Source organism: Petaurus breviceps, unplaced genomic scaffold, assembly GCF_028583685.1.
Source record: "Petaurus breviceps papuanus isolate PSGF00001 unplaced genomic scaffold, PetGlider_PUasm1.0 90639, whole genome shotgun sequence".
NCBI lineage: Eukaryota > Metazoa > Chordata > Mammalia > Diprotodontia > Petauridae > Petaurus > Petaurus breviceps.
This window is the reverse complement of record NW_027187296.1, coordinates 1,943,558-1,956,603: the sequence shown is the minus strand read 5'-3', so window position 1 is coordinate 1,956,603 and position 13,046 is coordinate 1,943,558. Positions and strand designations below refer to the sequence as shown.

The window sequence follows — 13,046 nt, the reverse complement described above, 5'->3', positions numbered from 1 at the left end:
AGGCAGGCAGGAAGAGTGATGTGAATGGTGAGACAGCAGAGTTAATGGAGAAGAAACCATCAAACAGAAGTTCTCTTGAACTACAAGAGAGCAGTGTGCCCAAAACTCCCAGAGGAAAGAGTATCTGGGAGAAAGAGTAATCAATAGTTATGTTCATGGGACTTAGAAGTTCATAGTAAAATAGTCTCTAGGGATTTTAAAGGTTATCTAGACCAACCCTCTCATTTTAAGGATTAGGAAATTGGGACCAGAGTAATGAAGTGACTTGCCAAGGGTCATACAGGTCCTAAGTTGCAAAATAGAGATTTGAACTCACATCTTTTGATTCCAAATCCAGTCCAGTTCTATTATACCATACTGCCTCCTCATACAGGGACCACCCAATGTGATGGTGGTGAGGGAGGGGGCTTCCTCACTCTCTCTTAATATTTTGGGAACATCAATGGAGTACCTGAGCTGTCTTTAGGATACTCCTCATTCAACCCCTCCTCTTTTCCAAGCATGCATTTATTTAATCCTTATCCTAAATAAATAATGTACTCTTCCATTTGTAAAATACGATGGTGGGGATAATATAGCCTACAAACACGTCCTTGTTACTATGAATGCTCAATCTATAACTCCTGAAGACCATCCTAAATGAAAGTGTTCCCCTTTTTAGAGTTGAGAGCTTTGGTGACAGACATGAGGCCAGCTGACTTTCCCAATGCTCAAACAGTTAGTGCAACTTGGATAGCCCGTCCTAGCTTCCAGACACTGGTCAGATTGTTAAGTTACACCCACTCTATCCCCTCAGGTCCCATGATTCTAGGAAATCATATTTACTCTTTTATTTATTTATATCTGGTGGCAAGTGCTCCAACTGGGCTGGAAAAGAACACAGAATGGTATGCAAGCTCTCCAGATGGTCCAAACATCTGTGTCAAGCAAGCTGCTGTTGGACCTCTGTTTAAAGGCCTCTTCTTTACTCCCCCATCTCTCATTCCCCAACCCCACCCCTGTCCTTGCTACTAGCCACAGTGGGAGAATACTATGTACTCTGATTTGCTGCCCGACGTTTGCTAATGGTTTGTTTGTCCTACCAGACGTCCGGACAGTCTAATTCAGGCCACAGATTTTGGATGTCAAGACTCTCCTTTTTCATGTTATTTATGCTTTTTTGCTTCTAAAATGTGTGACTGGACTACTGTCCTTTCTCTCCCTTCTGTCTGTCTGTTCTTGGTTATACAGTTTGCCAATGAAGTGGTTAGGTTTTGATTCATTTATTTATTCTTTCTATTTTTTTTTAAATAACAGAATTAAAATAACTGATGATCTACCCACCTGCCTCCTCAGAGGTTTTCCCTCCAAGGCTTCACAGTCCAGTTGGCATTTCAACTGGTTGTCATTAGTGTTTTTAATCTCACTAACACTTTGTGCAGAAGTATTTACCAAATTGATTCTACAGCGAATCCCCAACCAGAGTTTCTTTTCTTTTCCAATTGATTTGAATTGAATTGAGTTGGTTTAGAGAAAGTTCCTGCTTGTCTGCCACACCTCCTTCTTGCATATCCTGGCTGCAGGCACTAGGCAGAGGGGTGGAACTCTGGACCTGTTTTGTATTACATGCAGCAGAGAGATGGGTGACACTCAAGAAATCAATAACAATATCAAGCCCAGGAAATAGACTTCTTGGAGCAGTAGATGAATGCTAAGTTTCCTAGCTGCAAAGCTGCCTGAGCTAGCCACACAATGATGGGACAAGAACCTTTCTCCCCTTCATCCAGATTAGCTGGTCCTCTTGTACTCAAAGCCCTTTAATCTTCTTCTCTGGCCTTCATCTGCCCATGGAGCCAACACCTCACTCAATTACATTTTTAGTCTATAGTGAGCAATGATGTTGTCCTCTTTTGCAGATTTATTTTAGGTCCAGATACCAAATGATGCTCTGAGATCCCTTCCATCCCTCAATCCTATGACTCAATCCTATTCATCAAAAGAACCGATGTCCAAACAGTCAGTGAATGATCTACATAGAAATAAGAACTAGAAGACCTTAGTCCATTGACTTTTTCCTCAAAGTGAGTTCTAACATACACATGTATATGTATATATACATATATATATTTTTTTAATGAGTCTAAGGATAAACATAAGTGGAAATAGCTTTTGTAACATGAAGGAAAATATTCTCTTGGATTTTCTTTAGTTCAGAAAGGTCTTTTCAGTTTTTACTTTTGTTCCTTGTGTTGAAAGGTTAGGCACTGACCCTATAACATCCTCATCAGGGGAATAATAACTATAAATAATATTATTTTAATAAGCATCAATAACCACTATTTGTAACATTGATTATTGATAGTAATAGAACGATTATATTAGTAACCACAATGTGATTATATGATATAATGTATAATATAATAATAACGTCTATAATATGTTTCTCATATTAATGTTATTAATATTATTATAAATAATTAATATAATTATATAGGGCATTAGATTAGATAAGCTACTTATGCTGCCTCAGTTTCCTCATCTGTAAAATAAGGTGGTTGGACTAAATGGCCTCTCAGGTCCTTTCCAGTTTCAATTCTATGAACCTATGACCCTTTGTGCTCTAAAATACCAGATGTCTTTATTTGTACCTTATCCACACCTATTCAATATGTCCTACTCCAATTAATGCTTAGGAGGCCATGACATAGTGGACAGAGTGTTAAACTTTGAATCAGGAAGAAAGCGAGCCTGGATAAATGTCACCTAACCATCATTCACTATCTAATCCCTCTTGTAGTGGATAAAAGTATTAGACATGAGGTCAGAAAGTTGTCTTTCAGTCATTTCAGCTGTGTCTAACTCTTCATAACCCCATTTGTGGTTTTCATGACAAAGAGGTTTGCTATTTCCTTCTCCAGCTTATTTTACAGATAAGGAAACTGAGGCAAACAGGGCTAAGTGATTTATCCAGGGTCACATAGCTAGTAAGTGTTTGAGGCCAGATTTGAACTTAGGAAGATGAGTCTTCCTGATTTCTCAACTGGGAAGATACCAGTCTATCCACTGCATCATCTAGCTGCTTGGAGTCAGAAAGACCTGAGTTCAAATCTAGCATTAACAGTAGCTAGATCTGCGAACCTAGGCAAATCCTTCAACTTCTGTCTGCCTCAGTTTCCTTAGCTATAAAATGAGGATAAAAGTAGCACTTGCCTCCCAGGGTCATTGTGAGGATAAAGTGAGATAATTTGTAAAGCACCTTGCAAACCTTAAAGCACTGTGTTATTATACTAATTATTAATGACATTAATAGTTTATATGCTTAATATACAATAATTATATATTAGTAGGTTGTGGTGTTATAATATAATAAACACTTTAAAAACTTAATGCTCCATATAACTATATTATTTATAATATTAATAACATTAATATGAGAAACATATTATAATCATATCATATTATACATTATATAATATAATAATATTGTGGTTACTAATATAATTGTTCTATTGCTATTAATAATCAATGTTATAAACAGTGGTTATTGATGCTTATTAAAATAATATTATTTATAGTTATTATTCCCCTGGTGAGGATGTTATAGGGTCAGCGCCTAACCTTTCAACACAAGGAACAAAGACTAGATACCATGCCTTTGTGAAGATCATTTGAAAATAACTGGTGATGTTCAGTTTAGAGAAGGGATAGTTTATGGGTGCACTTGATAGCTATTCAAGTACTTGAAGGGTCTCCAATGGAAATGGGACTAACCTAGTTCTGCTTGACTCTAGAGGGCACAACTCGGAGCAATGGGTAGAAGTTTCAGAGCAGGAAATTCAAGCTAAATGACAGAAAATGTTCCTCAACAATTAGAGTCATCCCAAAGTAGATTGGGCTGACAGAAGAAATCGTGGACTCCCTATCACTGCTTCAAGTGAAAGCAAGACAACAACTTTGGGGGTGGGAGTATGTGTGAAAAAGGAGTTTCTGTTCAGGTCTGGGTTGGACAAGATGGCCTCTGAGGTCCCTGCTAATGCTGAAATCCTGAGATTCTTCTCTATGCTTCCATTTTCTATACTCCCATAACTTGAACTGTTTCTTGAAGCCTGGAAAGGAGAGATGAGATATTGAGTTTTGCTATCGTAATCTAAGTCCGAACTGTGTACTTAATCTACACAGCTGTTCCTCAAATCAGCATTGTTCTTGCCCTTGAGTGACCTGTCAATAACGTAGTGGATAAATCCTAAGACTTTGCCTAAAGTGACTGATGGTTAGGTGACATTTATCCAGGCTCACCTTCTTCCTGATTCAAAGTTTAACACTGCCCACTATGTACCATGGCCTTATAAGGCATTAATTGGAGTAGGACATATTGAGTAGGTGTTGATAAGGTACAAATAAAGAATCTGGTATTTTAGACCACAAACAGTCATAGGTTCATAGACTTGAAGCTGGAAAGGACCTGAGAAACCATTTAGTCCAACCACCTTATTTTACAGATGAGGAAACTGAGGCAGCATAAGTAGCTTATCTAAATTCACACAGGTAATAAGTATCTAAGACAGGATATACAAGACTAGAATGCTAGATTAGAGAAAATCATCCAGAAAAGATAACTTAGAAAGGTCCCCAGGACTAGCAGGAGTCCTGAGAGCAGAACAGTAGCCAGAGGAGGGATAGAGGAGACAAAGAAGCAGCAGCTGGGATGGATGGAAGTGAAGACACAAGAATCTGATGTTTGGGAAATATGCAGGAAGACTCTGTGAGCCCACCATATTTGAAGGAACAGCATCTGGAGAGAGTTTCAGCTGTATCCAGACTACATCAGGATTCCCGGAGTTACTTTTTTAGAATCATGTGGCTGTGGATAGCTAAGTGTCACAGCAGATAGAGAAGGGGATATGGAGTCGGAAAGACCTGAGTTCAAATCCTACCTCAGACACTTACCAGTTGTGATGCAGGACAAGCCCTTTAACCTTTTTGTGTCTCAGTTTGCTTTTTTCATTCGTAAAATGGAGGGCTATTCATGTCCTCATTTTATAACCTCAAAGGGTTGTTGTGAGAGTCAAATGAGTTAACATAAAACATAAAAGCTTTCCCAATATTAAAGCATCATAAAATTATTATCAGTATTGGGCCCTCTTTAAATTTGCTTTTGGACAGAAGTAGTTTGTTGTTGTTTTTTCCATAGAAGGCTTGGAGAATGATGTTAGAGAAGGACATGAGTCCAGAAGGATGGCTGCCTCCCAGGTCATCTCAGGTTATGGCTGTTAAGGTCACAGCCAAAGAGTTGGAAACAAAACAGTCCCATAAAGGGAAAAGAGTAGGATTTGCGCTACTATGTACAGGTGCACATTCACCTTCTGAACCCAGGCTAAAGAATATAAAAAAGTATGTGCAAATGAGTCTGTCAAAAATCCATTTAAAAACTAGAGGTTGATTTAGTGGCTACAGCCAACTTTAGTTGATCTGGGAATTCCCCTTTTTATCTACGGAGCAATGTAGTCATGGGAGATAGAGTGGGATGTCATGTAATGGATGGTATATCCTTAAAATTGGGAGCCCTGGGGAAGTGAATGGGATGAAGAAATCAGCTCTAGTGACAAAAATATCACTGGATCAAGGAAACAAGACAAAACCATCTACCCTCAGGATTCTTTCCTGCTTTTTAATTGGCATAGCCCACAGATGAACAGAGGATCAAGGATCTCCCTCTCCCCTCCCGCATCCCCAACATTCTAGTCCTGTGCCTGCAAGATTTAATCTAGTTACAGTGAAAAGAAACAATATGAAACTGGAGGTAGCAAAAAGAATGTGTAACCCTTGGTTCAAGGGCCAACTGTATGTAACTCTGTCATTGATGGCAATTGATTAGCTACCTTCATGAGGGGCAAGTGGGGCTGGTAAAAGCTGGAGAGAAAAGAAATCTGGTGGCTCTTCTGTTTTTTCCACAGGAGACTGGTGATTCCAATGTCTATACAGGTTCATAAAAGGAGAGAGACTTTGGGAAGGAGAGACATGTAGAGAAGCTAGCATTCTCTATCATGCCCCTATCCCTCCTTTGCTGTATGAAAGACTTTGGGGAATTTCCATTTGGTGAGATCAAGAACTCTCTCCCTTTGGGTTTATTGTGGAGCCTATATAACAAATAAAATATATGTAGAGCACTTTGAAAACCTTTTTTTAAAAAAAATTATTGCTGTTGTTGGTTCACATTGGTTAGAGAATTTTCACATGCTTTCAAAACTAGAGAAGTTCACCAAGTTTTCCAAGAGATTATGCAAAAGCTGTTCATCAATTCACCCTTTTACAAGCCAGTAAAAATGATGCACTGGAAAGATGCACTTTTATCTTGCAGATGCTCTCCAGGGATTGACAGTTCAAAAGAGAGAGTTACCCTCCTAGTGAAGTTTCCATGGGATCGCAGAACCAACAGAGCAAGTGGGTCATATATATGTCAGCTCAGGGTAGTGAAGCCAGGACTCACATTTCCAGACTTTCTGTTGGGGCTGCTCCAGGAAAGTTACAGAAGAGGTTTGACACCTGGAGAGCCTAGTGAGCTGAACCTCTCTGCCTCATCAGGAAGCATGTGAATGGCATTCCAAAAGCTGACATTTTCAGTCTGTTTGAACAGATGTGCTGTGTTTCATTCCTCTTTTATCTGTTACTCTCCCCCCCAAAGTAGGCTGAAGTCACCTTGTCAATATGTTGACACCTTGTCACCCCCTGATTTATACTATCTACCCCATTTACACCTTATTATGAGTTGCTCAAGGACGAGGGGTTTTCCTGAGACAACTATGAAGACAGAACATATGCCTTAAAACCCTCATCCTGCCCCCATTTACTGTGAATCACCATCGATGTCATTGAAGAGATTTGTGGGACATTGACACATTAATAGTCATAAATTGTGTAGGCCCAGTGGTCATACCACATAAAAATTTAGAAGAATGCTGTATATCGGGGGGGGGAGGGGAGTATCAAGAATAAACCTAGACACCTTCCTAGCCCACTCTCTACTGCACTGAAAGGGTGGAAGTCTGCTCATTCCTTTATGTTATTCATCACTTAACATGGCACTTACCAATAATTATCAATGACAAACAGCACTGGTCATTTCTGGTTTCTTCCCAATAGATACTTTGATGATGATCTGTGAACTCATCAATATGGAGGTACTCTCTCTATTGGTGCAAATGTCTCCTCATTCTTCATGAATTTTGTCTTTGACCTTGCACATATCCTCCATACTGAATCTACCTAATATGCTTGCTTGGGATCTTTTATAGCAGGTACTAAATAAATGCTATTGACTTGACTTTAATATTTTGCAGATGCCAGTGCAATACTTGGGCTATCAATTCATTATTTTTCAGTTTGTCTGCAAGACCAATACACCTCCCTTTCTAGTCATACATGTCTTGGGAGATATGTTTTAAAATATTTCTTGTGTTCATGTCATTATTGGTAATATTTTGCAACTGGCTTACACCCACCATGGTGTCTTCATTGTCCTCTAGGCTTCCTGAAATTTTGTTCCCTCTGAAATTATGTTTCATGATTCATAACCATATAGGCATCCTTATTATATTGAGAAACTCTAACATTATATGCAGTGACCCATGCCCAATATATACCTCCCAAAGAGCCAACCTTTACAACGAAGATGAAAAGGAATTTTTAAAAAAGTTCAGTAAAACTAAACAACATTTTGAGAAACTCTGATATTATATGCAACGACCTATACCCCTACCTTCCTAGCCACCTCTGCAAAGAAGTGGTGGGGTGGGGGTGTCATATTTCTTATTTGGTTCCAGGCTCAGTCATTATTATTTTGCAGCATTTAGTTTCTTCTCTCTTCTCATTTATATTGTTGTAGTCAACGTGTGTTGTTTTCTTGGATCTGCTTACTTAATTGTGTATCAGTTCATAGAAATCTTTCCATGCATCTCAATATCCATCATGTGTGTCACTTTTAATGCAGAGTAATAATATTCTATTATTTTCTTTTAACACATCTTATTTATCCATTTTCCAATTAACATACAGCTTGAAGAAGATTTTTAAGGTTGCATTTTGTTGTGAAATCAACTTTGTAATCAACAAAAAAGTCAATAGATCAGATTTTGTATTCTCTACAAATCCATCAGCAACATGACTACAAAAGTGTGATTTTCCTTAAAAGGAATATATAGGGCGGCCAGGTGGCTCAGCGAGTAGGAGCACTGGCTCCAGTGTCGGGACGACCTGGGGATCAATCCGGGCTCAGATACTCAGCACCACACCCAGAAATAACTGGCCGTGTAACCTTGAGCAAGTTACTTAACCCCGATTGCTTAAAAAAAAAAAAAGGAATATATAAACAGTCAGTCAGACAACTATCAGTCATTAAGCAATCATTATGTGCTTGGTGCTTTGGTCAGTACTGGGGACACAAAGAAAAGCCAAAAGTGATTCCTGTTTTCAAGGAGAATTGTTTTCTCTACTAAAAAGTTTAATTCCCTGGATTTGTGAAAACAACGGCTACTTAGCAATGACTTTCATGGTCATCCCCATCACAGGCGGTTCAATTAGAGCCACCGCCATTATGCTTCTCCTCATTGTCATCCAAGTCATGGACATACCCATCATCGCCACTAAGATCCCAGCCTTCTTCATCGATAATGTTCATCATGACAGAAGACCATCAGCAATCAACATTTTTAATGTCTCAAGGTCACTACACAGGTGTTTTGAGGAAAGAGAAAAACCTTTCCAGAGGTATATAAAATGCATTTTCAATACAAAAGGTGCTTGAGGGTCTCCTCAGTGGGATTATTTTTGGACTCATCACATTGAAGCTAGTCACAATTATCACTGTCCTTCTTCATTTTGAGATTCTGATGCAGATCTCTCTTCATTAAGAGTTAAGAAAAACTTCACTGAATAATGCCTTCCAGAGGTACTTCTCTTCTTTCAGGCTTCGATGTATCCCTGTGCCAACACATTTTAGAATTTTTTCATTGTTTGGAGATGTTACCATGTTTGGCATATCTTTCACAAAGACCCCTATCTGAGTGCAGAACCCAATAGTCTCAACTTCAAGTGGTGGTTCCCCCAATCCAGTAAATTCCACTGAATAACCATAGTGTCTTGCTTCATCTAAAGATCAGCTCTGAAACTGTGCTCTGTCTCATTCACACTTGTGACTTGGATTTCAAAATAATATCTTTCCTGAAAACAAGGGATTAACTTTGAAATTTGGTGTGCTGATAATAACTGTGCATAATAATCTAATGGGAGAGATAATTACAAATGATTATTAGAAACAAGATATGTAGAGCATAAATTGGAGATAACAGATGGAAAGCACTAGCATTAAGGGGGACTGGAAAAACTTCTTGTAGAAGGTAAGATTTTAATTGAGACTTGAAGGAAGTCATGAGGTGGTGATGAGGAGTGATAGGGTTTTAGGCATGTGAGATACATTGGGAAAAATGCCAGGAGTCTGTCTATTCTCTTATCATATTTGCCTTAATATGAGATGTGTACATATTGACTCTTCTTGTATAGGTTTTATAGATATGAGGCAGCAAACGTTTTCATTGGTAGTTTCTGGCATATGCCCACCAATATGTTTTTGTGTAATGATTCAATCAATTATCTTTCATTCTTTAAAAATCTTCCCCCTTTTTCAGTCACCATGGTAGAGAGAAAAGACTATTTTTAGAATCAGAACTCCTAGAAATTTTAGAATCAGAAATCCTAAATTTTTAGAATCAGATCCCAGCTCTGTCACTGACTACCTAGATGACCTTGGGCAAGACACTTTACCTCTGGGGGTCTGACTCTGAAAAATAAAAGGGTTGGACTCTAAGGCCCTTCTAGTTCTAAATCTATAATCATGAAAATTGATCCCTGAGTGACTTGCAAGTTGCATCATCTTTGGCATGTGTTCCTTCCTTCTATCTCCCATCAGGTCCAGCTGCTCTTCCTGACTTCATTTTCTTGAGTCCCTTTTCCACATCCATAGCAAATCAGCTACTGAGGTGTTTAAGTTCAAATGTTGTGTACCCACTCTCATTAATAATGATAATTATTGATTACCTGGAGAAATGCTGACAGAGCTATTCCATTTCACATTTATTTCTTCATCTTTCAGTTCAATTTGCAAATGCTTTGGGGGTGATCTGGCTTAGTTCAGTCTCATCCCAAGCATTCCTTAGCTTTATTTTTCCTTCCACTCCTTTTCATTATTTTGTGAGCTAATACTGCTCATGAGTTTCCATGCTCCTCCTCACTAATGTTTTGGAAACTAGTATTCTGACCTAGTGTTACCCTTGGCTGTCATTTCTCTCCTTTTTGGCAACGAGTTCACTGGCTGAGGGTTCCTTTGGTCTTTTTCATTATGACGATCATTTTAAATTGTTTTAATTTCACTGAGAAATACTTTTACTTTTATTCTGTCTTTTTGTTTAGATTTAACTGTTTAAGTATTTTGTGAGCTCTTATAATTACAGGTTATGTCTTCTTTTCATGCTTATCTTTTTTTTTCTGATTTCTAATTTAAATTTTGACTTCGACTCTGACTAGTTGATGGTTTGCCTGCACACAAATAGCTAATTCTAAAATCACTCCCACACTGGTAACAAATCATTTCCTGTCTGTTAGAGCATAATCGATTTCATCATTGGTGATGTTCTTTGGCGCTCCCCATGTCTACCATTATGATATAATGGCATCAGACTTCTGAGTAATTTATCAGTCTTTAGCTTCTTTTATTTTTTAATTCTGAATTATTTTTCCACTATATATTTCACTCTTCTCCTCTAAGTCTACTTTTTAATAAAGTTATTGATTATTAATATGTATATTGCTTTGGTTTGGAGGATCTTATCAAGTTTAGAGAATTTCCTTACTTTATTATATGCAAGAGATACTGGGAAACAAATTTTAAATTATTATGATGATATTTAAGAACACCTGCTGGAGGAGGAAATGGCATATTGTTCTATTTTGTTGCCTGGGACAAATCCCCATTAGCTCCACCGTAGTTCTAACTCTACTCTAAAAGATGACACACTTGGTTGCCATTTTGTATGTGAAGCCTTCCTGTCCTGGTATAACTCGTGAGAACTTACCCTCCACTGATACAGCCATCAAGGATCTAGAGCCCCTCCATGTCACCAAGAGACATTAGAGTAAGATTACCCAGGATAAAGTGAATTAAAGGGGTTGGTGCCTTTCCCAAGGGCTTGGGAAAGGCAAATTAGGTCAGACAAGGTAGAGAGGGCTGTGCTTACTTTTGCAATAACCTGTATTTTAAATATTTATGCAGATTTGGGAGAGATACACAGATGCTAATATATTCAAAATCAGGCCCAGTGTCAAAGCAGGAATTTTGCAAGACATACTTTGAAGTTTCCCTTTAGAAAGACTGTGTAAGATCCATCTGCCACTAATGCTGGGTGGCAGTCGCTTTTCTTTGTGTCCTGGGAGATGTCATGGAAACATGGGAGCCAAACCCAAACCCTCTTTTCCCTCTTTATTCTCCATATAGTAAAACTCCGTGATTCCAATTTAATACCTAATTTCTCCACTCCAGGAGAGTTGGTTAGGATCTCTATTGAATACATGAGACTCACACTCTTTTATAGCAGAACCATAAAATACTGAGAAATTTCTCTTCTTGTAAAGTTTGGGACCAAAATCACAGGACGATGAACAAAGAGCTACTCTTTCAAGTGTCCTTTGGGGAAAGAAAAAATATTTGGCTCACTGAAGTCCCATTGAGAGAGATTTGTTTTGAATTCTGGTGGGGAGATTTTTTTTCTTTTTAAAGGTGTCAACAGAAGCTGTGAAAAGGTACAGATCAGAGAATATAACATTCCCCAAGGGACTTCTCAGCATTTCACACTTCATGTGCCAGACTCCCTTGTTTCAGGATAAGTATTTGACATGCTTTGTTACCTGATTAAACCTGCATTTGTTTAGTTCTGGCTTATTACTGTCTGAGGCACTGTGTTGTGAAATGAAAATTACTGCCATTTGCCTGCCAAATGCAATGATTCAGAGAATTATGAATTAGGATTCTTTAATTACAGAGATCTGCACCTGATAGGTTAATTTCAAAACAAAGTTAACCACATGGGCTCCATTTATCATCAAACTGATTCTATTGAATTACATTTTGCTTAATAGACCTTATTGCTTCCCTATTAATAAACAGCACTGGTAAAAGGAAAACAATGAACAATCAACAATGTCCTTTGTTAAAAGGTAGTCACTGATTCACCTGTGCCCTAAAATCAAGGAAAGAATTCCATTTTCCCAAGGCATCCCTCAAATATCCATTACATTTGGAGGCCATTTCTTGGGCAATAGCCTTACATACTTTGTACCATCATCATTATTATTATTATGTAGACTTTTATATTAAATTGTAGTTGACAATATCTACTCCAAGGGACTGGGAAGGCTGCACTGAATTTGGAGTTAAAGCAAAAAAGTCTAAATCCTTGCACTGATACTGAGTACTTGTATTATGTGGAGGTCAAAGTCTCTAAGTCTGTTTCCTGATCTCTAAAGCAAGGACCTTGAACTGCATAGGTTTTTTAGAGTCCCCTCTCCCCATAAATCCTTGATTAAATGGACCACATAGCAAGGTCTGATCACTATCATAAGGAACAGCTTGGAGTTAAGGAAATGGTTTATGTGAAAATGTATGTTACAGAAGGACGTATATTGCTTACTGGATGATGCTATTTTGAGTATGTAGTTACCTTATTCTAATCCTTTTATTAAAACTGTGTTGTTTTTTTTCCTATCCCAATTTTCATCTATATGGTGACTGACTCGATAGAGACCATTTTTATCTCTGCATCATGTTAGGGCTATACTATAAGAATTTAATTCACCTTAACAATCATGACAAGTCATTTTATCATCTTCATCTAATGCTTAACAGTCTGGTGCAGTTGACTGCCTTGAGAGCAGAGATAAACATGTTGAGGCCTCTTCTCAGGATCTGAATTCTAAGCTATTGTTTAACTGACATTTCAATCAGAGGGCAACATTATTAACAG

At 38.1% G+C, this 13,046-nt stretch overlaps 1 long non-coding RNA gene and 1 pseudogene across 1 annotated transcript in view; one reads left to right on the top strand and one right to left on the bottom strand.

Moving 5' to 3' along the window:
* Positions 1–13,046, top strand: part of LOC138143413 (uncharacterized) — a 268,806-nt gene that overhangs the window by 190,391 nt on the left and 65,369 nt on the right. The window lies entirely within an intron of this gene.
* LOC138143478 (small RNA 2'-O-methyltransferase-like) lies at positions 8,549–11,121 on the bottom strand (annotated as a pseudogene).